The sequence below is a fragment of the Zalophus californianus genome, chromosome 6 (assembly GCF_009762305.2).
Source record: "Zalophus californianus isolate mZalCal1 chromosome 6, mZalCal1.pri.v2, whole genome shotgun sequence".
Classification (NCBI taxonomy): Eukaryota; Metazoa; Chordata; class Mammalia; order Carnivora; family Otariidae; genus Zalophus; species Zalophus californianus.
The window spans coordinates 111436514-111462799 of NC_045600.1; the positions used below are offsets into that span (position 1 = coordinate 111436514).

The following is a 26286-nucleotide window of genomic DNA, read 5'->3' on the forward strand; positions in this document are numbered from 1 at the left end:
TTCGGCTCAGGTCATGATCTCAGGGTCCTGAGATCCAGCCCTGAGTCTGGCTCCCCACTCAGCAGGAAGTCTGCTTGAGATTCCCTCCATGTCCCTCTGCCCCTCCCCCCACTCATGCACACTTTCTAAAATAAATAAATAAATCTTTAAAAAAAAAAAAGAATGAAATCTTGCCATTTACAACAACATGGATCGAGCTAGAGAGTATTATGCTAAGTGAAATAAGTCAGAGAAAAACAAATACCACATGATTTCACTCATGTGGAATTTAAGAAACAAAACAAATGAACATGGAGGGGCGGAAAGAGAGGCAAACCAAGACTCTTAACTATAGAGAACAAACTTACGGTTACCAGAGGTGGGGGGGGGGGGTTACTTAGGTGATGGGAATTAGGAGGGCACTTGTGATGAAAACTGGGTGTTGTATGTAAGTGTTGAACCACTAAAATCTACACCTGAAATGAATGTTACACTGTATGTTAACTAACTGAAATTTAAATAAAAACTTGAGAAAAAAAAAACAGTAAGAAGATGAGATCAAATACACAGAGAACCTAAACTACATGAAATTATAACTAAGAGAATAATAAGAGAAAACTGCTATAGAATAGAAATATTTTCAAGGACTTTTGGGCTCTGACTCTCCACCTCCCCTAAGTGGTGAGTTAAGGCAGTCAACAATAAGATCCTGCCACTGGCTTGCTGAACAAAGCTGATAAAATTATACAGCAAAATTCTACTATAAATTTCATTCAACCTTCCCTTTTCCTTCAAAGCTACTTTTTTATCTAACTTTATTTCATTTCTTACAAATATTCTGCATATCCTTCCAATCTTCTCAAACCCCACATATATAACACCTCGAGAATGATTTCAACTTTGGAAACTCACTGAGAAAATAGTGTCTTTTCCAACTCAAAACATATTTCTATTTTCATCTCATCTCTGCTTTTCCATTCCAGTTTACACAGAAAATAATACTCCACATCCTTTCCAGGGCTAATAAAACCTATTTCTTATCAACTCCCTCAGTAACTTGCCCCATCAAAAAAACCACTCTCATGTGTCATCACTCTTTCCCTTTTTAGTTTATTTCAGCCTTTAACATATAAAGATGCCATGTTATTTTTATTTTTTTTATTTTTTTAAAGATTTTATTTATTTATTTGAGAGAGAGTGAGAGAGAGCATGAGCAGGGTGAAGAACAGAGGGAGAAGCAGGCTCCCTGCTGAGCAGGGAGCCCAATGTGGGACTCGATCCCAGGACTCCGGGATCATGACCCGAGCTGAAGGCAGAAACTTAACCAACTGAGTCACCCAGGTGCCCCGCCATGTTATTTTTTAAAAATACTTTCAGTTACTTCTTTCTCATACTACTGCATATTTGTCCAGGTCCTCAAATGAAGAAACTGTTTCTTAACCTTTTTCCTAGATGATTTTTCAAACACAGAGAATATTACGGAACATATAAAAAGCAGTCATATACATGAAAAAATGCTCAATATCACTTGACATCAGGGAAATACAAATCAAAACCACAATGAGATGCTGCTTCACACCAGTCAGAATGGCTAAAATTAACAACTCAGGAAACAACAGATGTGGGCGAGGATGCAGAGAAAGCAGAACCCTCTTACACTGTTGGTGGGAATGCAAACTGGTGTAGCCACTCTGGGAAACAGTATGCAGGTTCCTCAAGAAGTTAAAAATAGAGCTACCCTACAACCCAGCAATTGCAGTACTAGGTATTTATCCAAAGGATGCAAACAGTGATTTGAAGGCACACATGCACCCCAATGTTTATAGCAGCAATGTCCACAGAGCCAAAATATGGAAAGAGCCCAGATGTCCATCAACAGATGAATGGATAAAGAAGATGTGGTGTATGTGTATATATACACACAATGGAATGTGGTATACACACACGCGCGCACACACACATACACACACACACAATGGAATATTATGCAGACATCAAAAAGAATGAAATCACGGGCACCTGAATGTCTCAGTTGGGTTAAGTGTCTGCCTTCGGCTCAGGTCATGATCCCAGGGTCCTGCTCCGTGCGGAGTCTGCTTGTCCCTTTCCCTCTGCCCCTCCTCCTGCTCATGTTCTCTCTCTCTCTCAAATAAATAAAATCTTTTAAAAATATATTTTAAAAAAAGATTTTACTTACTTGACAGAGAGAGAAAGCACAGCAGGGGGAGCGGCAGGCAGAAGGAGAGGCAGGCTCACCACTGAGCAGGGAGCCCGATGCGGGACTCGAGATCCCAGGACCCTGAGATCATGACCTGAGCTGAAGGCAGCCACTTAACCAACTGAGCCACCCAGGCATCCCTCAGATAAATAAGATCTTAAAAAAAAAAAAAAAAAAAGAATGAAATCTTGCCTTTTGCAATGACATGGATGGAACTAGAGGGTATTATGCTAAGTGAAATAAGTCAGAGAAAAACAAATACCATATGATTTCACGCATAGCGGAATTTTAAGAAACAGAAGAGATGAACAAAGGAGAAGGGAAGGAAAAATAAGATGAAAATTGAGAGAGAGGCAAACCATAAGAAATGCTGAACTCTAGGAAACAAACAGGGTTGCTGGAGGGGAGGTGGGTGGAGGGGATGGGGGAACTGGGTGACAGGCATTAAGGAAAGCACTTGATGGAATGAGCACTGGGTGTTCTATGCAACTAATGAATCATGAAATTCTACCTCTGAAACTAATTTAAAAAAAAAAAGCAGGCCTATATCTACCACCCAATTCAACAAGTTTGAAAACTGCTATTACTCCAGATCAGTTTATAAACAGCACACTGGAGATATAGTTAAAGCTCCTTCCTTTGCTCTGCAGAGATAACCACTATCCTGAGCTTGATATTCCCATACACATTTCTATATTTTTATTACATATGTGGGTCTCCATAAATTACAGATAGTACTTTCACTTTTTTTAAAGATTTTATTTATTTATTTGACAGACAGAGAGAGAGCACAAGCAGGGGGAGCGGCAGAAGGAGAAGCAGGCTTCCCGCTGAGCAGGGAGCCCGATGCGGGACTCGATCCCAGGACCCTGGGACATGACCGGAGCCGAAGGCAGACGCTTAACGACTGAGCCACCCAGGCGTCCCACTGTTTCACTTTTTTAAGTTTTAAAAAATTGTCATATCATATTTAATAGTCCGCATCCCACATTATCTTTTGTTTATAAATGCTGATGCATGTAAAAGTTCATTAACTGCCAAATAATATGCCATTGTATGTAGGTTCATTAATTGTAACAAAGGTGCCACAGAGTGGGGGTGGTGGGATGCTGATAATGGAGGAGGCCATGCATATGTGGGGGCAGACATAGGGTCTGGATCTTCTGTTCAAATTTGCTGTGAACCTAACGTAAACCTGCTCTAAAAAATTAAGTATTTTTTTAAATACCACAGTTTATCAATCTACTGTCCTTCTAGCAAACACTTAGAATGTTTCCAGTATTACACTATTAAAACAATGCTGCAGTTCACATATATGTCTCTTCTTGTGCCTTTGCTGGGCTTTACACCTAGGAGTGGAATTGTATTAACAAAATACTCTCTGAAGTAGTTGTGCCAACTATGTCACAGCCTGTGTAGAAAGTGCTCATGTTTCTCTGCCTCCTTACCAATAAAAGTTAGTATCGGCAGACTTGAGTTTCTGCCAGCGTTAAGTGCCAAAAGGTATCTCATTACCTTAATTTGCATTTCCCTGATTACTAGTGTGACAAGTGCAACACTTATCCTATCATTTGTCTTATGGACTATGTTGCTTATTCGTTTCCGGTTTTTGAATTACCTTTTCTTTATTGGTTTGAATGAGTTTTTCATATATCCTGGATATTAATCAATTTTCAGTTAAATGTGTGACAAATATCTCCCACCAATCAGTGCCTTAGCTTTCTATTTTGTTTACCTTTTGTTGCAGAGAAGTTTTTATTTTTAATAATCAAATTTATCAGTCCTTTACCGGTTATTTCTTTCTTTCTTAGTAAATTACAGTAACAATAACTACAGTTAGCTCTGTATGTTTATTTGTACGAGTCATTTTTCTAAGCATTTCACGTTTTATTTCTTACAGTTCCTCTCTGAGGGCTGTTTTGTTGTTGTTTTGAGAGAGCACATGCGTGTGAGAAAGAGAGCGAGCGCAAGCGAGTGGGGGGGGGGCAGAGAGAGAGGGAGAGAGAAAGTCCCAAGCAGACTCCATGCCCAGCACAGAGCCCAACTTGGGGATCAATCCACTACCCTAAGATCATGACCTGAGCCAAAATCAAGAGTTGGACGCCTAACCAACTGAGCCACCCAGGCATTCCTCTGAGGGTTTATCATCATCATCATCATCATTTTACAAATGAGAAAACATAGAAAAATTACATAACTTGCCCAAAGTCATAACCAGAATGTGATAAAGCTGAGATCTGAAGCAGGCAGTCTGGCTCCAACGCCTACATAGCATTATCTCCTGGTATAATTTTTTTAAAATCCCTCTTCATCCTGAGGACATAAAGTTATCTTCCTGTATTTTCTTCTAAAAGGCCTAAATTGTTATTTTCTCATCTACACATTTAATCCATATAGAATTTATTTTCATAGGGCTTTTAATTGTTTTCATGCCAATTCAGATTAACAGTTTTAGTGGCATCACAATCAAGAGTCCAATCTTTCCCCTCTGATTTATAATGCCACCTTTGTCATGTAGCAGATTCCATATAAATATCAATGTGTTCTGGGTTCTGTATTCTCTTCCACTAGTCTATTTGCCCATCCCTGAACCTATCTTAATTACTATAGCTCCGTAGTAAGTTTTGATATCTGGAGGGCATATCACTTCAATTTGTTCTTCTTTAATGTTACTTTGACTTTTTACCATAAGAATTTTAAGATCAGGATGTCCACCATGAAAAAACCTTCTGACATTTTGATCAACACTACACACTGATTTCATAGACTGATACTGGAAAAGAGACATCCGATTTATCAACTTCCTATTTATCAACATCATGCTGTTGTTTTAAATTACACTAGCTTTCACTTATAAAGTTTCTGTCATTTTCATATCCACCTGATCTTTTTCTACCTTAAATGCCATAACTGTTTTAATTTAAGGGATATTACTCATCTCCTTGAAAATACTAAATATAAAATTTGGTATTTTCAGACTAGTATTTTAATGTCAGCCAGAATAAACGGCTCTTAGGATTTTATTTCATATTTTCAGCATTAGATGGCCTAATCTGTGAAAATTTAGATTTACAGATATACTTTCTGATGGAAATTTTGCTTTTCATACATTTACTGAGAACCTACTATTTTCTTTTTTTTTTTAAGAGTTTTATTTATTTATTTGACAGAGAGAGAGAGAACACAAGTAGTCAGAACAGGAGGCAGAGGGAGAGGGAGAAGCAGGCTTCCCGCTGAGCAGGGAGCCCGACGCAGGGCTCGATCCCAGGACCCCAGGATCATGATCTGAGCCGAAGGCAGACGCTTAATGACTGAGCCACCCAGGCGCCCCTATTTACTTTTTTAACATAACCACAATACCATTAATCACACCTTCAAAAATTAATAATATTTAGTATTACTGGTCAGGATTCAATTTTACCAATTATCTCATAAATATTTTTCTTACAGTTGGTCTGCTCGAATGAGATCTGTCCTGCACTAACATTAAGGATATGCTCTGAGATGGCAGGTTCCTAGTTGAAAAGTTGTTTGTGTTCCCCTGGATCCCTAGGTATAAGAAGGCTTCATATAAACTGTGGTTTCTGGCAGCAGTCAGCAGCAAAGCTACTCCTTACAGCCAAGCAGGATAGGCCCTGCATTACTCCAGTAGATGCACTGCATAACTATGGTCTGATTCCTAAGGTGTACAAAAGGGCAGGCCCTAGAACTAAACTCAGAAGTATCTTTTTTAACAGAAGAGCCCTTATCCGTCCTGGCCCACAATTTCCAACAATAAGCCCAATTCCAACACCACCTCCCTGTTATGTCAAAGAAACCCAAACCTCAGCTGCTTTACCTTCAGGGTCCCAGCCACAGCCCTACTCACTACTTCGTGTTCTACTGCTTTTCTGAAACATTGAAATGCTTATCGTTTTGGCGCCCCATTTATGTCAATTTGGTTTTCTCTTTTTACTTTATCAAGCATTGCTTTGTGTTTGGGAAAGAGGGGTTGCCTCACGATATCACTCATAAATAATCTTAATGGCAAGCCATTAGTGTTTATCAAAATCATCTGGGCAATGTTTTAAAAGTATACATTTCTAAGCCCAATAATGGCTCTGAGGTTGGGAAATCTATGCAGTTCTGTTGTTGCTTGTCCAAAAAATAGTATTTGAGAATCAATGGTTTATATTTCCACTCTTCTACTACTCCTCCCACACAGCATAGCTCTGCCAATATTATTTGAAAATGTCACCAATTATCATAAAGTTGCCAAATCCAAAGGCCTCTTCTGAATCCTCATCTTAACATGCCACACTATAGCATTTAACCTAGAAAGCCATCTTCTCATTCTTGAAACTGCCCTCACATGACAATTATTTTTCTTGTAATCTTCCTGATAGGCTCACTCCTTTTCTGACTCATTCTTACAGCTCCTTTTCCATGACCTCACTTTCAAAAAAAAAAAAAAAAAAATTTCTCCCAGTTTCTGGTCTCAACCCAGTGCTCTTCCACCTGGATGACTTTACCTAATCCTCTATCTGTAATTTATATCAATACCTGTTATCTATGGAAGTTTCTGCACTACAATGACAGACCATATGGTTCACAAAGCCAAAAATGTTTACTAGGTTGCCCTTAAAAGAAAAAGGTTGCTGACCCCTATTCTAGCGTAACCACTGAAAAAAAAAAAAAACAAAACAAAACAAAACAAAAAAAGTATAACTTCTCAATTAACAGTGTGAAAAAGAAGGAATGATTAAAAAATAATCAATTCAAAAGAAGGCAAGAAAGGAGGGGGGTCCTAGAGAGAGTTAGAACAGATGGAACAAATGGAAAGCATACATCAGTAACTATACTAAATGTAAATGCTCCAGTTAAAAGACAAAGATTGCCAACAGATTTTTAAAATCCAACTACATGCTGTATTCAATAGACACACATCTATAATATGAGGATACAAGATTTGAGAGTTTAAAAAAAAAACTTATGTATACCATGTAAATTCTAGACAAAAAAAAGTTGGTATAATCAAAATCGCATCAAGCAAAATTAAAAAAAGAAGTTTAGGGGTGCCTGGGTGGCTCAGTCGTTAAGCATCTGCCTTTGGCTCAGGTCATGATCCCAGGGGCCTGGGATCGAGCCCCGCGTCGGGCTCCCTGCTCAGCGGGAAGCCTGCTTCTCCCTCTCCCCCTGCTTGTGTTCCCTCTCTCGCTGTCTCTCTCTCTGTTAAAAAATAAATTTAAAAATCTTCAGAAAAAAAATTTTTTTTAATTTAAAAAATAAAAAAATAAAAGAAGTTTAATTAAATATATCTGAGGTCCCTTTTAACCCTTTTAACACTAATTCTAGGTTTAAGCCTGAGACAAAAGTCTCTGGATATTATTGGTGACCCTGAAAAGTAGGAAGTAAGAGGTTAAGGAAGGAGTGGCAGAAGATAGACTGGCAAGTAACTAAACTAGTGGAGAATGGTCAAATCTGCTACAAAGGAAAAAAAAAAGAAGTATGAGTGAGAGGCACCTGGTGGCTCAGTTGGTTAAGCATCTGACTCTTGATTTTGGCTCAGGTCATGATCTGAGGGTCATGAGATAGAGGCCGACATCAGGCTAACAACTAAGCTCAGCACAGAGTCTGTGTGTCCCTCTCTGGAGCTCTGTTCTTTTCCCTACTTGCTCTCCCTCCTCCCTATCTCTCTCTCTCTCTCTCAAATAAATAAGTAAAATCTTTAAAGAAAAAAAAAGTATGAGTGAATCATTTCTAAGTTAGAGGGCTTGGGAGCACATCTTTATGGCTATCAACAGAATCAAGTAGAGAAGCAGAAACTGAAAACTTAAGAAAATGCTAAGTCTATCTGATAAGCCAAGGTTCTTTGGTAAGCAAGACTAAATGAGATTTAGGTCCAAGGTGGACAGGTGCCTCTCTCAGAAACTATAAAACACACTATTTCTTTCTCTTCAAGAATTTTAAAAAAAAAGTTGAGAAGCGGCTTTTCCGGTAAGATGTGACATAAGTGCACGTTAGCTCATCTTCATCATTAGATATTATATAGAAGCCCAGTTTTACCTATAGTAGGTCAATGCCAAGTAAAAGTCAAATTGGGTGCTGAGAGAAAATCCATTTTCTGGTATTTCAACTAAGAAAAGGTGATAGAAGAAATTATAACACACTATAACACAGGTACACGGACAGCTAACCAGTTTAGCCTAGCCCTTTTTCTAGTGAAAGTACAATACTGTGTTTGCCTTTGAAGAACTACCTCCCCTTGTCATTTGACACAGTTTGAATGGACTGACCTCATCCCCCAGTTAGGGGGGAAGGGTAGTATTAGTCGTGACCCAGGCCCAGCCCATCAGTTTATTCATTCCCCCTGGCAACAGTGGTTGCTCACTGAAATTCCATACTGAAACTCTGCTGCAACTCTTAGGAAAGAAGCCTTTTCTTTTCTACTGGGCTGGTTTATCTGGAAAGATGTAAATCTAGAAATGTTCACGGCCATCTTTCCTGAATGCACAGAAGCCTCTATGCAGTAAAAGAAAATTAACAAATACATATAGCAAAGCCTTATCAACATTGTTTGGGCCCCTGAATCTAGCTGTGCCTCAAACTCCACCACTGAACTTTCTCATTAAGTGTGACAAGCAATTATTTTTATCCTGAGCCACTATGAGTTGGGTTTCTGTTCTCTGCAATCAAAGGAACCCACTACAATAGATAGCATTTCAGTGCAATACCCTTTGACAATATAGTTATCCCTTGTTATTCAAATTCCTGATATCTAAAAATTTCATAGTCTAAACTCAGAAATCAAATATATTTAAGTAAACTTTTAGATACTTTTTCACAACCATGCTATTTGCTTCCCAAATTTGGGGAACCAAACAGATTCAAACAGAGCAGTACCCCCTGACATCCAAATTCACTATCCAAACTGAAGATTGGATAAGACAGATTTGGATGGTGAAGGATACTTGTAATGCCAGGCATGCAGAACTATGGCAAGGGATGTACAATATATTGTCAAATGAAAAAACTTAAAATATAAATTATATATAAAGGCATACATATATAAAAAAGGACAAAAATATTAGACTTCTGAGTAATCTTCAAAATTTCTATTTATAGTTTTCATCAAAAATAAGTTTGATGTGCATTACCTCATTTGAGTTGAACAGGAAATCTGAGACAGGGAACAAACTAATACCTTTCAAATTAGCAAATTAAGGCTTAAAAAGCAAAAAAAAAGTCTATGAAAATTTACCTTATGATAAAGATGGCATCCAGCAGATAAAAAGATTATGGATAAATGACTGATTGGGAGAATAAAATAATTTAAACAATCCAAATAAAGAATTAAGCACATTACTGGCACTTATATAGCAATGACACATTGCTGTATCTGTTATAAAGAAAATTATTTAATACTTTTTTTCGCCCTATCCCAAAGTAGTTATTTCAAAAGTATATGCTAACAGAGGGAAACAATGCGGTGAGACAGTGGCCGTGGTCGGTAGGGTGTGGTTCAGAATAGGCCAGCTTATGCTACTGAGTTAGAAGACACTAATTACAGAGGAAAACTGTGGTGAAGAAAGAAAACAGAGTTAGGGAATACTGAGTTTCCTTTAAATTAGAAGTTCAGTTAAAAAGATAAAAAGAAATAACTAAAGATTTTTAATGCCATATTTTGCATCTGTGTGCTAATAAAATTTAATTTTCAAATAATGTTTATGGTTGCTTTTACTTCTTCACCAAGTTCTCAAGGTTATTTCCAAAAAACAAAAAAAGTGGTGACAATCTATTTCTCTTTACACTCACTTTATCATAGGGATCTACTGATGAATGTTAGTAAGATCATATTATTACCATTCAGTAACAAGAGAGTAGAAGAATAAAAGGCATATTCATGTCTAAAAAATAAAAATCTAGTTTCACTATAGAGAAAATAACTCAAAGCAAAAATCTCACCAGTACATATGAAAGGAAAACATTCTGCTATCAAGGCAGGGTCCATTTGAGAAAACAATACAGTAAATTTCATGAGAGCTATTAAACAGAACGTTCTGAACTTATTTTACAAAAAAATAACTGAGAAAGTGGTGTTCAAGAGCTAATATATTTCTTCATTTTTTAGTACTTACAATTAAATTTACAAATAAATATGTAACATTTAGATATGTAAATATTTTTATTTTTAAACTTTTGCAAACTATGTATTTTATAATAACATTTTTTTTTCAAAAGTCTCCAAATATTCTTTTACAAACCCATTTCCTCCTCTTCCTGGGCATACTGCTAGGCTATATTTCCCAACCTTCCTTGCAGTTAATTATTTGGTACCATGCAACTGAATCCTTGGCCAATGGTATATGGGCAGGGGTGATGTACATCCCTTCAGGGGAACCAATAAGAGCCTCTTAAAAGGAGGGGGAAGTTGCCTTTCCTTGTCTGCTGGAAAATGGAGAGGATCCAGGGAAAAGCTCTAAGGTCCCTCTGGGATACAGAGCCACTAGATGGAAGAACCCTGAGTCCCAAGCGACCACATTGAGAAAAGCACCCACCATCACCCCATCCCCATCCACCTACATTGGACTTTGATGTAAATAAGAAACAAAATTTTATTGTGTAGAGTCACTGATATTTGGGGGTCATTTAGTAATAGCTGTTAGTCTACCTTAATATATTATTTAAAAATTTTTCCAACCTCCACCATAAGGAAATTCCTCAATATCCAATCCAACAAAAAGTACTATTGGGTCTGTCTTTAAAATATATCCTGAATCAGACTGCCTGCGTGGCTCAGATGGTTAAGCGTCTGCCTTCGGCTCAGGTCATGATCCCAGGGTCCTGGGATTGAGCCCCACGTCAGGCTCTCTGCTCAGTGGGGAGCCTGCTTCTCCCCCTCCCTCTGCCTGACTCTCTCTAATACATAAATAAAATCTTAAAAAATAAATAAAAATAAAATATACCTTGAATCTAACCATTTTTTGCCATTCCCATCTCTACCACCTAGTTCAAGCCCAATATCATTCTCTCATCTAAATTAGTGAAAGAGTACAATATGCCTGTATCTACCATTGCTTTACTACAGTCTATTTTACACCCAACAGGGGGAGTCAACCCTTAAGATAGATCATGTCACTCTCTTAACAAAACCTTTTATGGCTCTCCATAACACAATTAAATAAAATTGCAACCTCTTACTGTGGTCTAACTTCATCTTTCCCTCACTCCACTCCACTGCAGCCTCACTGGTCTTTTTCTGAATTTAAGCTTATTCCTGCTTTAGGACCTTTACACTTCCTGCGCCTTCTACCTGGACCTTCTTTCCATTCACTGAGGTCTCTGCTCAAATGCCAACTCCTCAGGATTTTCTTTACTACCCTATCTATAACCCTCTTTCCCTGCTCTATTCTCCTTATCCTGATTTATTTTTAATCAGAGAACCTGATACACTACATAGAATTATATTACTATTCATTTGGGTTTTTTGTCTATTGGAAGACTTCCCCACTAAAAGGTAAAAGATTTGTTTTTTCCATCATAGGTATCCACAGCTCAAAAATATATTTGAAGAAATAACAAATTCACATATGCATTAATTCATGTATTTTAGAAATCATTTTTATTGCTTAAGGTAGTCATTTTATTAATAGCTTTTTTCTCCTTTTTTCTACTTTCTCATCTGTTTTCATCTGTACACATCACTTTATTTGACTTCCTGTAAGAGCTGTTTTTAACAATAATTTGACAATGTCTGGCTTTAAAAATGAGCAAGTAGGGACACCTGGCTGGCTCAGTTGATAGAGCATGTGATTCTTGACCTTGGGGTGTAAGTTCAAGCCCCATGTTGGGTGTAGAGATTACTTAAAAACAAATATTTTAAAGAATAAATTAATTAAAATGAGCAAGTAATCAAATTTCTTTTCTAAGCAGTTAATCGATTTTGCTGATATAGTAAGTGTGCCTAGCAATATATATGGAAGATGGCTCTTAAGAGGATCTCCAAATGGCCAATAAGGATATGAAAAATAACTCAACATCTGTGGTGGATTAGACTATTGTTCAAAACTATTCACTACCTATCCTCAAGTCCAGTGGGGTATACCTCCTCATGCCTTGAACTGGGCTAAGTGCATGACTTAATTTGGAGAGTGGGAGGTCAACAGACATGATGTAAACAAGGTCTCAAACTATGCTTGCCCAGTTAGCTAGGCTTTCTTGCATTTGTGCCAACACTATGAGAACATGCATTATCTAGCCTACTAGTCCCAGTAGGAAGATGAGATACGCAAAGCAGAGCTTTGCCAGCAGACCCACAAAATCATGACCAACAAATAAATACTTATTGTTGTACACCACTGGCAATTTTCAAGTTGTTTAGCAGTATTATCTGACAAATACAATTTCATTATTCATCGGAGAAATGTGAATCAAAATCACAATGGGAAACTACCAAACCTCCACCAAAATTCCCTATGTCCACTAATAGATATGTACAAGAATGTTCATTGCCACTTCATTCACAAAATAGCCAAAAAACAAAAACAATTAAAATTGCATCAACAATAAAATTAATAAATGGAATACAATACAGCATTAAAAAAGAACAAATTGCTGATGCACACAACATAAATCTCACAGACATAATGCTGAGTGAAAAAAGCCAAATACAGAGAGATATAAACTAAGCTATCCAATTTCCATGAAGTTTACAAACAAAATAAATCTGTTTATAAACTTCAGAAGCATGGTTCCCTTTAGGAGAGGGAGGCAGGGCACAAAAGGAAGCCTTATGGAATTTTACAAACAGTCTTTATCTTGATCTGAGTGGTGGGTAAGCAGATATATACATAATTTTTAAACTGTAAAAATTGAAGACTTGTGCACTTCACTGTATCCTCAATAAAAAAAAGAAAGGAAAAACTTTTGCATAACCAATAAGATTGGTTATTTGAAGCTAAAGTGGTATTCCAAGTAATAAATACTGATTATCAGTCCAGTATTGCAATTATTACTGTATAACTTAAAAATGTCTCAAAACAGGGCGCCTGGGTGGCTCAGTTGTTAAGCGTCTGCCTTCGGCTCAGGTCATGATCCCAGGGGCCTGGGATCCAGCCCCACATCAGGCTCCCTGCTCGGCGGGAAGCCTGCTTCTCCTTCTCCCACTCCCCCTGCTTGTGCTCCCTCTCTTGCTGTGTCTGTCAAATAAATAAAAATCTTAAAAAAAAAAAAAAAAGCCTCAAAATTACACTTTACTATTATCATTAAATACCTGGGTAAAGTATAAAAATTAGTATCTAGTTTAAATATTAATCCAAAGATTTATTTTTTAATTACATTATTTTAACATACAAAATACACTGACCTTTTGCCATTCTACTGGGACACCATGTGGAGACCAAAACATGAATCTTAATTTAAAATCTCTCCCTCGTGCTGTGAATTGTGTAAGACTGTTGAATCACAGACCTGTACCTCTGAAACAAATAATACATTATATGTTAAAAAAAAAAAGAAGAAGAAGAAGAAGAAGATAGCAGGAGGGGAAGAATGAAGGTGGGGAAATCGGAAGGGGAGACGAACCATGAGAGACTATGGACTCTGAAAAACAAACTGAGGGTTCTATAGGGGAGGGGGGTGGGGGGATGGGTTAGCCTGGTGATGGGTATTAAAGAAGGCACGTTCTGCATGGAGCACTAGGTATTATACGCAAACAATGAATCATGGAACACTACATCAAAAACTAATGATGATGATTAACAAAACAATAAAAGAAATTAAAAATAAAAATAAAATCTCTTCCTCTACAAGACAGATCTCTAGATAGATTTGCAAATAAGACTTTCTTAATACACCAACATAATATGGATGGTGTAATTATGATGTTTCTGAGCTTTTATCCACTTGATAAAATTCCAGAAGCTTCGAAATGTTTATTCATTCTAATAAAAATCTTCTAAGGCTACAAAAAAAATTTTTATATTGTTTTACTCAGTAAATTTTCTACTCTGTAGAAAACCTCACAAGTTTATTTGTAATTACGATACAATGCAAAGTTTGACAGAATACAAATCCTACAATTCCTTAGAATTCTTAATGAAAATACAAAAATTTTATTTGTAATTAGAAAAAAAGTTCTACATGATTTTTTCTAGGTCATTTATTCTAAGATTTCATTTTACTAGCTCAATGATATTTCTCTACAAGACTATCACATTACTCTTCTACAGTCCTTTATAGGAAGAAAACTGTACCTCAAACAGCTTTCTCCCTAGGCTCCCAGTCTCTAAATAATTAATGTATTAAGTGAACATGCATTTAATGGCTCCTATAAGCTCCAGAATGTGCTACATCTCGGCAGCATTTCACTTCTTTGAAAGTCTGTAACATTTTCATTCACAGCTTTAAGAAAAATAACTCCTCTTTATTGAGAACATATAGACACTGTGTTGTATGTGTGGTATGCATTACTTCATTTAATAAGAAATGTATTCTATTATTGTCTTTTACAGATGAAGAAACAAACTCCAGAAAGGTTATGTGATGTTCCCAAGATGATATAACTAGTATGTGAATGATACGGGGTTAGAAACCAGGTCCCAATTTCTTAACCAATATGCTACACTTGGCATAAATAAGAAACATGATGATGACAATAACAATAGCAACACACTTATGTGTTTAAATCATTTAATCCTCATAACAGTCCTAATCAAATGTGTATTATTATCATCCTCATTTTACAAATCAAGAAACTGAAGCACATGGAGATTGCCACTTTCATCAGGTTATAGGACAATTAAATGGCAGAGCCAAGATTTGGACCTCAGTGGTCTACCCTAGGATTTGAGTTCCTAAACATTATGCTACTTTGCCTTTCATAAACTGCTTCATGTTATAGTTGATAAGTACATGTCATAGTTCCTCTATGAAATCATAAGCTTTTATAGAGCAGAGATCAAATCTTCTGACCCCACTAGAGCTCAACATTAGGTTTTCTTTAGCATATGGACTGGTAAATAACAAAAAGACACTAGGAGGCACACTGGGGTCCGAAGGAAGACTTCTCTGCAATAGTGATGTCTGAGCTCAGCCTTGCCAATGACTTCTAAAACTGAGTATCAACTGCTTAGTCCGTATTTGCCCGTCTCCCCTACTTGTCTATATGCTTATTGAAGAACAGTGTTTTTGTTTTTGTTTCAAGGTCGGGGAGGGGCAGAGGGAGAGAGAGAGAATTTCAAGCAGGCTTCCCACCCAGCACGGAGTCTGATGTGGGGCTCTATCTCACAACTCTAAGACATGACCTGACCCAAAATCCAGAGTCAGACACTTAACTGACTGAGCCACCCAGGCGCCCCTGAAGCAGAGTTATTTCTTTGTCTTTATATTTGCTAAACAATGTTTGGTACCTAGTAGAAACTCAAAAAATATTGAATAAATATGTGAAACTCTATTATGAAGGGCTTTACCTCACGATAGCCACTGTCAATAGAATCAATAATATAAAAGAGATCCATAAGCAATTATATAATTTGTGATAAACCACTTATCAGGCTTTTGAAGTAGAAAAGAGAGCAGGGAAGAATAGTGGTAAGGCAGTAGAAACATAGAAACGCCTGGGTGGCTCATTCGATTAAGTGTCTGCCTTCAGCTCAGGTCATGATCTCAGGATCCTGGGACTGAGTCCCACATCAGGCTCTTTGCTCAGCGGGGAGTCTGCTTCCTCCTCTGCCCCTCCCCCTACTCGTCCTCTCTCTCTCTGACAAATAAATAAAATCTTTAAAAAAAAAAAAGATAGTAGAAACATATATTATTTACACCCAGCAGTAAATATAAGAACAAAGCAGAGAGACTTTCTTAATTTACATATTCATAAATTTTTACTCCTTCAATTCTTTCAAGATAACCTTCTTCTGAGCACTTCTTCCTTTAACTTTCAGTAAGAATCAGAGACTTGGGGAGTTCATCTATGGGTTGATCCACTTACAAACTTCATAAATGTCCACATATTTTAAAGTCTTGTTGACAAGGCAGATATGCTCAGTGACTATAAAATATAAAATGTACATCAAAATGCTAAGGCTCAGCATCACTTTCCACATTCTTAAGCCTGAGCAACAAGAATTCAGCACTTATTTAAGAAGCATGGGCTAGGAGTATCTTTCAACTCTACCACTTTGTTTATGGAACACATTTCCATAAATATGACATCTTTCAGGTACTAAATGGCTTTTCAGATATGCACACTCTTAATCACTTTAATAGTTTTACAGGTACACTTTAAACTCAGATTTGAATCCTCCATATGAATGATTCTGAGGGACCTCCATAGTCATGTAGGCAGGAGATTCTTCTAATAGATCATCTCTTCTTGTCCACTTCTGACCCACAGAGATGTCCCACAGACTCTTTAGTTTTTATCCCTACTACATTTTTTATTTGCCCTGTTTTTCTACTCTTTAACAATAATGCTAATGTCCCCTTTTTAACTACTGCTCAATATCTCCATTCCAGATAATTTAACCAATGTTCCAAAACTCTTAGAATTATGCATTCTGAGGACAAAACAAAACACCAAGGAAACAAACGAACAAAGTAATTTTGGATAGCCATAGGTCTTTTTCTAGAAAGAGCCAGATAATAATTATTTTAGGCTTTGTGGGTCACATAAAGCCTCTTCACATATTCAGGGTTTCTGTTTGTTTTGTTTTACTCTTTTAAATGTTTAAAAATGTAAAAACCATTTTTAGCTCTCAGACAGAACAAAAACAGGCCACCTGCCGGATCTGGCCTGTGGACAGCAGTTTGTCTATCATTATACTAGAGGGCTTACATATGCTATTTTAGTTATCAGTAGTACACAGTAAAGCCTCAGGGAGGTGGTGCGAAACCTGTATGAAATGAAGGAGACAACTATGATAACATATGTGAGAAATACTCCAGGCTAAGAGGAATAGATAATGCAAAATGTTTAAATCAGAAACGAATTTGGCATGGCTGAGGAACAGAAAGGAGGTTAGAGTGGCTGAAACAAAGTGTTCTGAGAGGAAAATGGTGAGAGATGAGGTTAGAGGTAGAAAGGGGTTGGATGTTGGATGGTACCTGGGATTTTATTCTAAATGTAATAGAAAGTCTCCAGGTATTGTTTTATTTTGTTGTTTATATACAAGGAATAATATTACTGATTTGTTTTTAAAAGATTACTCCAGTTGCTTTAAAGAGAATGGATTAGAGGAGGGAGAGAAGAAGGAATAGAAGCAGGGAGACCGGTCAGAAGATTGTTACAGCAGTCCGGGCAAAAGATAATGGTTTTTGAATAGAGTACTAGCAGTGGGGAAAGAAAGAAGTGGACAGACTGGGTATGTATTTTGCACTCACTGATGGATTAGATGTGGGAACAAACACAACACTTAGGTTTATTTGAAAGCAAGTAGGTAAATAGTGGTTCTATTTATTAAATGAGAAAGCTGGAGAAAAACAGGTTTCTTCATGTTCATTTGTTGGTGTTGTTTTTGTTGTTGTTTAGGGGGGAATATGGCTTAGTAAGTCTTTGGCCATGTTAAGTCTAGAACATTTAAAGGATATGCAAGTGAAAATACCATGTAAGCAACTAGATATACAAGTCGGGAAAACAAATGAGGAAAGGGCTACAGATAAGGCACATCTGGTAACCATCAGCATATAGATGGCATTTTAGGCAATCAGACTAGATGAACTCACATACAAAGAGACTGTAGGTCGAGAAAAAGAACTTTGATCTAGCTGTATGGGTCACCATGTTTAGTGGTCCAGCAGATAAAGAATGGGAGTCAAAAGTAGAGCAGTTAATAACTTAAAAACACACAGTAATAATAGCAATAGTACTAGTAATAATAGTATTAATGGTAGGGGCGCCTGGGTGGCTCAGTTGGTTAAGCGACTGCCTTCCGCTCAGGTCATGATCCTGGAGTCCCAGGATCGAGTCCCACATCAAGTCTCACATCGGGCTCCCTGCTCGGCGGGGAGTCTGCTTCTCCCTCTGACCCTCTTCCCTCTCGTGCTATCTCTCATTCTCTCTCTCTCAAATAAATAAATTCTTTAAAAAAAATAGTATTAATGGTTAACCCTTAGAATACTTAGTATGTGCCAAACTATTCATTTGAGTCATTCAATCTTAGAACAATTTTGTGGAGCTAAGCAGCACTATTATCACTATTTTCAAATAGAGAAACTGAAGAACAGAGGATAAACACCCTGCTTTAGATAGCACATCTTAGCAGAGGAAAACCACCAGACAAGTGAAGGCTCCTGAAAGAAAAGTATTTCAAGAGGCAGCAAATGAAGTCAGACAAGGATAGAGAAATTTCCCACAGATCTGAAACCATGGAAATCATTTGTCACCATTTCTGTATTTGATTTTTCTTTATAGCTAGTTAAGTCTGGGCATTTACCCCAATCTCCTCACGAGGTCAGTATGAGAGATAAATAAGTTATTATTGAGTATTCCATTACCTACCTATAAACAGACATCTCATCTTTCCTATTATAAATCATTCATGGTTAGTAATCTATTTTTATAGTATCATCCTCTAGTAATATGAGTATTTAAGACATTGTGGAGATAGAGCAAACCATCTGTTCCCAGAAGTTAAAGCTAAGCCACCACTAACCACCCAATAAGAGTGACCTTCCACTGAATTTGCATTTACCTCTAAAGAGGTAAATACAAATATATCAAGATCAACAACTTGCAACATTTGCCTCAGATACTTAAAAATTATTGCAAGTGGTTCTTGTAACTAGGATGAATCAGAAAGTGTACCTACCTCAACCAACCACCACTATAATAAGGGTCCATGGAACATGAAAAAATCATAGCCAAGTAATGCATTTAGCTACAACCATTAGATTTAATTGTACCCCCACTCTAGTAAATTTATTCCATAGAGCCAACATATCACTTTTTTTCATACCTCAAGGGAATCTAAATTAAAACATCAATGACAGTCTCATAATAATATAAAAAAGAAATTTAGATTAGGAAGAGCCACAGAAACCATGTGTTTGATTGAGACAAACAAATATATAAACTAGAGCTGGGATTAGCTGTTTTATCAACAGTTCACCAAGGCACTGATTTTATAGCAAAAGCTCCCTAGGGAACTTTACAAAAAAAAAAAGAAAAAACCAGCACTGATATACAATATTCTTCCTCAATTTGGAGAACTTTTATAGATGGAATTGAGTGCCTACTAACAGAAAGCAACCAATAGGAAATGCCAACAATGACAAGTAATATGTAAATTTGGTACCACAGTCTGCTGAAATTAAAAGGCTCTCCAAAAAGTTATGAAAAACGATAGCCAAAAGCAAAGTAGCTGTGTGACCCAGAACAAGTTATTTAACTTGCATTACTATTCATTGGCATTTAATTATGGTCTGTGCAGGGGTCTGCAAATTTTATCTGTAAAAGGCCAGACAATAAATGTGTTAAACTTTGCAGGTTGTATGGTTTCTTTGCCAACTACTCAACTCTGCCCTTATAGCACAAGAACAACACTAAACAAAAACTTACCTTTACATCACCTGGCCTTTACTCATAAAAGCTGAAATCCAAAATTAACTAATGAAAATTTAGATATGACCTGACATTCCTGTGCTATAATAAAAAATTGAGCATGCTCCATATAGTTTATATCATCTTCACTAGAAATGAGAAGGAAAGCAAAGCATAAGGCACATAGACATACCAACAAACTTGTTAATGCTATTAAGTAATTAATAGAACACTACCTTTTCAATCTGTACCAATGAAGAAAACAAATATAATTTTTAACTAATTTTTTAACTCAAATTTCAAAACGTCTTTTTTTTTAAGGTTTTTTATTTTTCATTAGACAGAGAGTACAAGCAGGGGGAGCAGCAGGCAGAGGGAGAGGGAGAAGCAAGCTCCCCGCTCAGCAGGGAGCCCGATGTGGGGCCCGATCCCAGGACCCCGGGATCATGACCTGAGCCGAAGGCAGACGCTTAACCATCTGAGCTACCCAGGCACCCCCAAAACATCTCCTAAACCTTTAAGAATAAACAGCTTTGGCATGAATTAGCAGTGGACATAGATCTTTATAAATATTTCTACACCTATAAGAAATTTTAAATCACTCAACTGTGATTGGGAAAGGAACAAGCACTATTTGCTGATTTCTGTTTATCAATAACTCTATCCCTACAATGATTACGGTATTTCCACTGCACCCTCCTCTTTCTCTACTTAGCTGACTCCTAGATACCCCCTCCAAAAAACCTAGTATAGGGTCTGACATCCTGACAGATACTATAATAGTGAAGTTATAATACAACATTCAACAGCATTCATTATTTCCGAATATGCCAAGAACTGATCTGAGATATGCTACCACGACATGAATAAACAATGTACCAGACCATCAAAACTATCCTATGCTTGTCTTTTCTCTTATACTCTTCTACTATGGCTTTCTCTAGACAAGATTTAGCTTCTATTCTTTTCTCTGTTTGGATTTACACTACTATTATGGACTGAACTGTATTCCCCCAAAATTCATATGTTGAAGCCATAACCCCCAATGTGGCTATATTTGGAGATAGGATGTTTAAAGAGGTAATTACAGTTAAATGAGATCATCAGGCCCTAATCCAGTCAGACTGGTGTCCTTATTTAAAAAGAGAGAGAGAGGGAGAGAGAGAGAGACCAGAGATGCACATGCACAGAGAAAAGGCCATGTGAGGAAAAGGTGGCCATCTGCAAGCCTAGGAGAGACCTCAGGAGAAACCAAACCTGCCAACACCCTGACCTTGGACTTTCAGCCTCCAAAGCTATGAGAAAATAAATTTCTGTTATTTAAGCCACTCAAGTCTATGGTATTTTGTTATGACAGCCCTATCAAACTAACACAACTATGTAACAGTCTTTGGCACACAATTACTAATACACCTTGACACTATATTATAATGAACTCTATAGGATATGAACTCTAGTTTTCTGCCATTGCCTGAGAAATACAATGCCCTCCCCCTCTGTGCCTCGTATACGTATGGCTTTCTTTTCCCATCAGAGCTTGAAATATTATACTCAATTCCTTTCTCTTCTACCCCCTCAACCGTGATCATTTCTGATTTCTACTCTTAGTTATTTACAATAGACATCTGCTTTCCAACATACTATCAAATATGTAATCTGACATATTTGCCACTTGCCACTCTGACACCTTCCCCTCCCCACCCCCAATCAGCCCTTTACCATCTGCTTCACATATACTTCTCAGCCTTGGCATTCAGAAGCATCTCCAACCAATGAGAGCACTTCTGGTCCATGAACAAAACAATAACACACTGCTTTCTATTATTTATTTTATTGCTCACACCAATAGGCTATCTTTTGCAGCTGTTCCCTGAGTTGGGAAAATTCAATGTTTAACTCTGTAGCTTATTAAAGTGAAAAACTCTGCTCTTCAAATACTATCTAAAAAGATTCCAGCTTTGTGGATTTCCATCAATAAAACATGTGCTAAGAGTTGACTTAATGTAAGTAGAAACTTACATTAAGAGGTCTGTGCTCATTTATCCAGTTATCCAGTCTCCCTTCTCTGACCAACGGATGGGCATTTCTACAAAGCCAAAAACAGGGGTATGTTCAGAAAAGAGAGTATCCCTTACCAACTTACTGAAGAATAAAGGCTAAAGTTTTGTTCTTATTAGACTAGTACACTGAACAACTAAGTTAATGCTTCAAAATACACATCAAATATTGCCTTACTGTCTCAGTAAGAAGCAACACATTATGGAAAAATGTATCATTTTTATTCCTTCAAGATCTTGATTTTTATCAACACAATATTGCCAGACCACTTACAGAAAAGTTTAATATTAAAAGTTTTCTTGAGTTTTGATCCTTTTAAAAAGGTGTCTTCATTCACTATGTGCCAAAAACTATATTGTGCCAATGACTTTAAGTGGGATTCTAAACAATCTTATCTCTACTTTGTTACGCTGTGAGGTAACAATGCTAAATTAATAACTAAATATAATAAATAAAATAACTAAATTAATAAGTATTCATGATAAGAAGGTAACAGTTTATGTAAAATAAAAGTACAAGTTAACCATTATTTTACTGCTTATTCAATTAAGATATATAGCAAGTCACAAATTACTTATCAGTACATAGGTAAAATCTCAGCTACTCTGAATTTTTTTTAAATGTCATTTCTTTTTTTTTTTAAAGATTTTTATTTATTTATTCATGAGAGACAGAGAGAGAGAGAGAGGCAGAGGGAGAAGCAGGCTCCCAAGGAGCAGGGAGCCCAATGCAGGACTCGATCCCAGGACTCTGGGATCATGACCTGAGGTGAAGGCAGACGCCAACCATCTGAGCCACCCAGGCGCCCTCAGCTACTCTGAATTTTTGAGAAGTCATTCTAGAAATCCAACTTTTCCAAAGCACTGGAATTTCAGCTCTTTAAGGATGAGAAGTTGTTTTCAAATACTCTGGGTGAAATTATTTCCACAACATATTTTTTTTTTAAAGATTTTATTTATTTATTTGACATAGAGAGACACAGCGAGAGAGGGAACACAAGCAGGGGGAGTGGGAGAGGGAGAAGCAGGCTTCCCATCGAGCAGGGAGCCTGATGCGGGGCTCGATCCCAGGACCCTGGGATCATGACCTGAGCCGAAGGCAGACGCTTAACGACTGAGCCACCCAGGCGCCCCTCCACAACATATTTCTAACTTTATTTCCTTTTAAGCAGAATATACCGAATATAATTTAAGTATTTCTGAAAAATCTGGAAATCTTGTAGTGAATGTCAATTTTTACAGCATAGTGGTATTCATAGCCACTACTGATATACATAAGCATGGTTCTCTGTGCCTATCTCAGTATCACCAGATTGGCTTACTTTTAGTTTATAGAAAAGCTTTTCATGCTGTCAGCCTAACAACCTACAAATGCCCCTCTGTTCTCATTGCTGCTTCTAATCCATGTGACCTTAGAAACCAAATACTTATCTGAATTGTCTAAAATAAGACTAACCTCTAAAGGGAAGCCTAAGGGATTCTCATACAAGTACAGAAATGTTAACCATACATTTTCATAAAATCTCCCTTAACTATTTGGAGACTTTTTCCTTTTTTGCAACATAATTTTATGGAGAAAATATGGGCTTTATAGTCACACAGGGGTTCAGATCCTACTTTTAGCATTTATTAACTGTATAGTCCTGGGTAAATAATAAACCATCTTCCCTAAAAGTCTGCATACTTGTTAAAAGTAATCACCATCATCACCTCACAGTTGCTATGAAGTTAAATGTGATACTGAATATTAAAAAACAATGACTCTCACAAAGTCGGTGCACAATTAAAAGGTCTACTTTCATCTTTGATTCACTTAAGTTAACGTGGCAAATATGCTCAATTTTATCAACTTTTATACAGTCAACAAAATTTTCCATTTCTTTTTCAACATTTTTAAGTTCTCTAGTATCTATATATGGTGTTACAGTTTCTCCCACCAAATAGCTTTTGAGTATTTTATGCCTTTCTTGTCCTCTGTAACTGAGACTTCTCCTGCATGGCCCAGGCAGCTGAAATCCTTAGGACTTATACTGGGAACAATGGAGGGGAGGGGGTCTGTGTTGGGAACATGGGAAAGAATGTGCAATCGTTAAGTACTCACACTCTAGATCATGAATAAATTTTCTTTTTTTTTTTAAGATTTTATTTCTTTATTTGAGAGAGAGAGAATGAGAGATAGCACGAGAGAGAAGAGGGTCAGAGGGAGAAGCAGACTCCCCGCCGAGCAGGGAGCCCAATGCAGGACTCGATCCTGGGACTCCAGGATCATGACCTGAGCCAAAGGCAGTCATCCAACCAACTGAGCACCCAGGCGCCCCATGAATAAATTTTCTAAAGTCAAAGTCTCTGTCTGCCACTTACTAGTAATATAACTTTGGGGCAAGCTAGTCTCTCTGAGGCTTAATTGCTTCATATTTAAAAAATAGTATCAATATCAATCTCTAATAATATGGCCAATTATTTGAAACAAAACAGAGATTTTAAAAACTAAATAAAATAAAAATATATATATTCTTAAAAGTTATCAAAAAGCTGATAAGATACTAGGGAATCATAAAGCCAAAACATAAGAAAGGGCAGGAATTCACAGAGGAAAACAGAATGCTGAAGCAAAGTTAGCCCCTAACCAAAGCCAAACTTGGGCTTTGATTATCACAATCTCATAAAGATAGAAGCCAAGCCCAGGGCCCACCCTAGGTAGTAAGTCTGATAGGAGACCCTATACCATACAACTGGAACCCATAAAATCAACCAAAGAAAAGCTGTTCCATTCTAATCCATCCCCTAAGAACTGTAAGTAAAGTTGCTTTGGCAGTGAACTGTAAAGGAAAAGGGGAAAGGAGAGTTCCTGTCAAACTTTAACTTCTTCAGTAAAGGGACAGATGTAAGTACTTTACGCTCTGGAGGCCAGAGATCTCTGCCGCAACTACTCAACTCTTTTGTTGTAGCTTGGAAACAGCCACAGACAATAAAGAAACAAATGAGCATGCTGAGCTCCAATAAAACTTTATTTATGGACAGTGAAATTTGAGTTTCATATAATTTTCACGTCACAAAATATTTTTTCCAATCATTTAAAATCTAAAAACCATTCTTAGCTTGCAACCTTACAAAAACAGGTGGCACAGAGCAGTCTGCCTTAAGTTGTAATCACAAGACACACCACCACCTAAGCTACCACTATCCTACATACACAGATTTGTGACCCTAATTCACATCACCTAGATGACAACACAAAACAAAACAGGTCCGGCACCTGGGCGGCTCAGTCGGTTAAGCGTCTGCCTTTGGCTCAGGTCATGATTTCAGGGTCCTGGGATCGAGTCCCACCATCAGGCTCTCCACTCAGTGGGGAATCTGCTTCTCCCTCCCACTCTCCCTCTGTCTCAAATAAATAAATAAAATCTTTACAAAAAAAAAAAAAAAACAGGTTACAGGCATTTACTGTGCAAATGTCACAAATAATGTCCCAAGAAAAGGCATTATTTAGACCAAGCACAAAGAAAACAAAACACCATGTATGAGAGCAAGCAAACAAAGGTTAGAAACAGATCTACAAAAATGTCAGATATTGTAAATGATCACACACAAAACATAGAATAGCTGCTTACTAATGTTTAAAGCAATAAACAAGACTGAAAATATTTGAATGGAACAAGAACCATAAAAAATGCCTTGAAAGACTTGGGAAACAACTTCTAAAATTGTAAAACACACCAATTAAAACTAAAAAAAAAATGGAACAGTGAAGAAGAAATCACCCATAATGAAAGAAGAAAAATACAAGAAAACAAGATGAAGAAACATTTAAGAAAAAGAGAAAAATTAATAGATATGTAAATTGGAGATTCGGAAAATAAAGTACTGAAATCATAACATCATGCTCTTTGAAAAAAACAAAATCAGTAATGATGACTAGGAGTAACAAATGGTATCTGTAATGCCAACATACATCCCATCCCACATACCTTTTACAATGTTCACACTCTTCCCTACGTTCTCTCCCCCCACTGAACTTGGACGGACCTTTTTAACTGTCTCCACCAACAAAATACAGTAAAGTGAGGCTGTATGACTTCTGAGGTTAGCTCAAAAACAGTAACATGGCCTCTACCTAGCACTTTCTTCCTCAGGAATTCCAATGTTCATACCAGAACAACACTTTTAAAAGCTCCATGGAGCACGCCTGGGTGGCTCAGTCAGTTAAGCATCTGCCTTCAGCTCAGGTCATGATCCCGGGGTCCTGGGATCAAGTGCCACATCAGGCTCCCTGCTCAGCAGGGGGTCTGCTTCTCCCTCTCCCTCTGCTGTTCCTCCTGCTCATGCTCGCATGCATGCTTTCTCTCTCACTAAATAAAATCTTAAAAAAAAAAAAAACTCCATGGAAAAATCCACCTGGAAAGGAACTGAAGCAGAACTGCCAAGCTGAACTGCTCCTGAATTCCAGACCCACAAAAACTGTAAATGATAATAAGCCACTATATTTTGGGCTTAATTTGTTATGCCACAATAGATAC

At 37.3% G+C, this 26286-nt stretch overlaps 1 protein-coding gene across 11 annotated transcripts in view; it reads right to left on the bottom strand.

Moving 5' to 3' along the window:
• The window catches only part of MYO9A (myosin IXA), a 347057-nt gene that overhangs the window by 249039 nt on the left and 71732 nt on the right, over positions 1-26286 (bottom strand). Inside the window, exons 1-2 of one of the 11 annotated variants that reach the window (XM_027572327.1) lie at positions 21732-21750; positions 13542-13653 (exon numbers count right to left, since the gene is read on the bottom strand). The exons of 9 other annotated variants lie outside the window; for them this stretch is intronic. The gene's annotated coding sequence lies outside the window, so the exon portion shown is untranslated. Of the gene's footprint in view, positions 1-13541; positions 13654-21731; positions 21751-26286 lie in introns of those variants that run through there. One more of the 11 variants, XM_027572326.1, reaches the window with a different exon arrangement.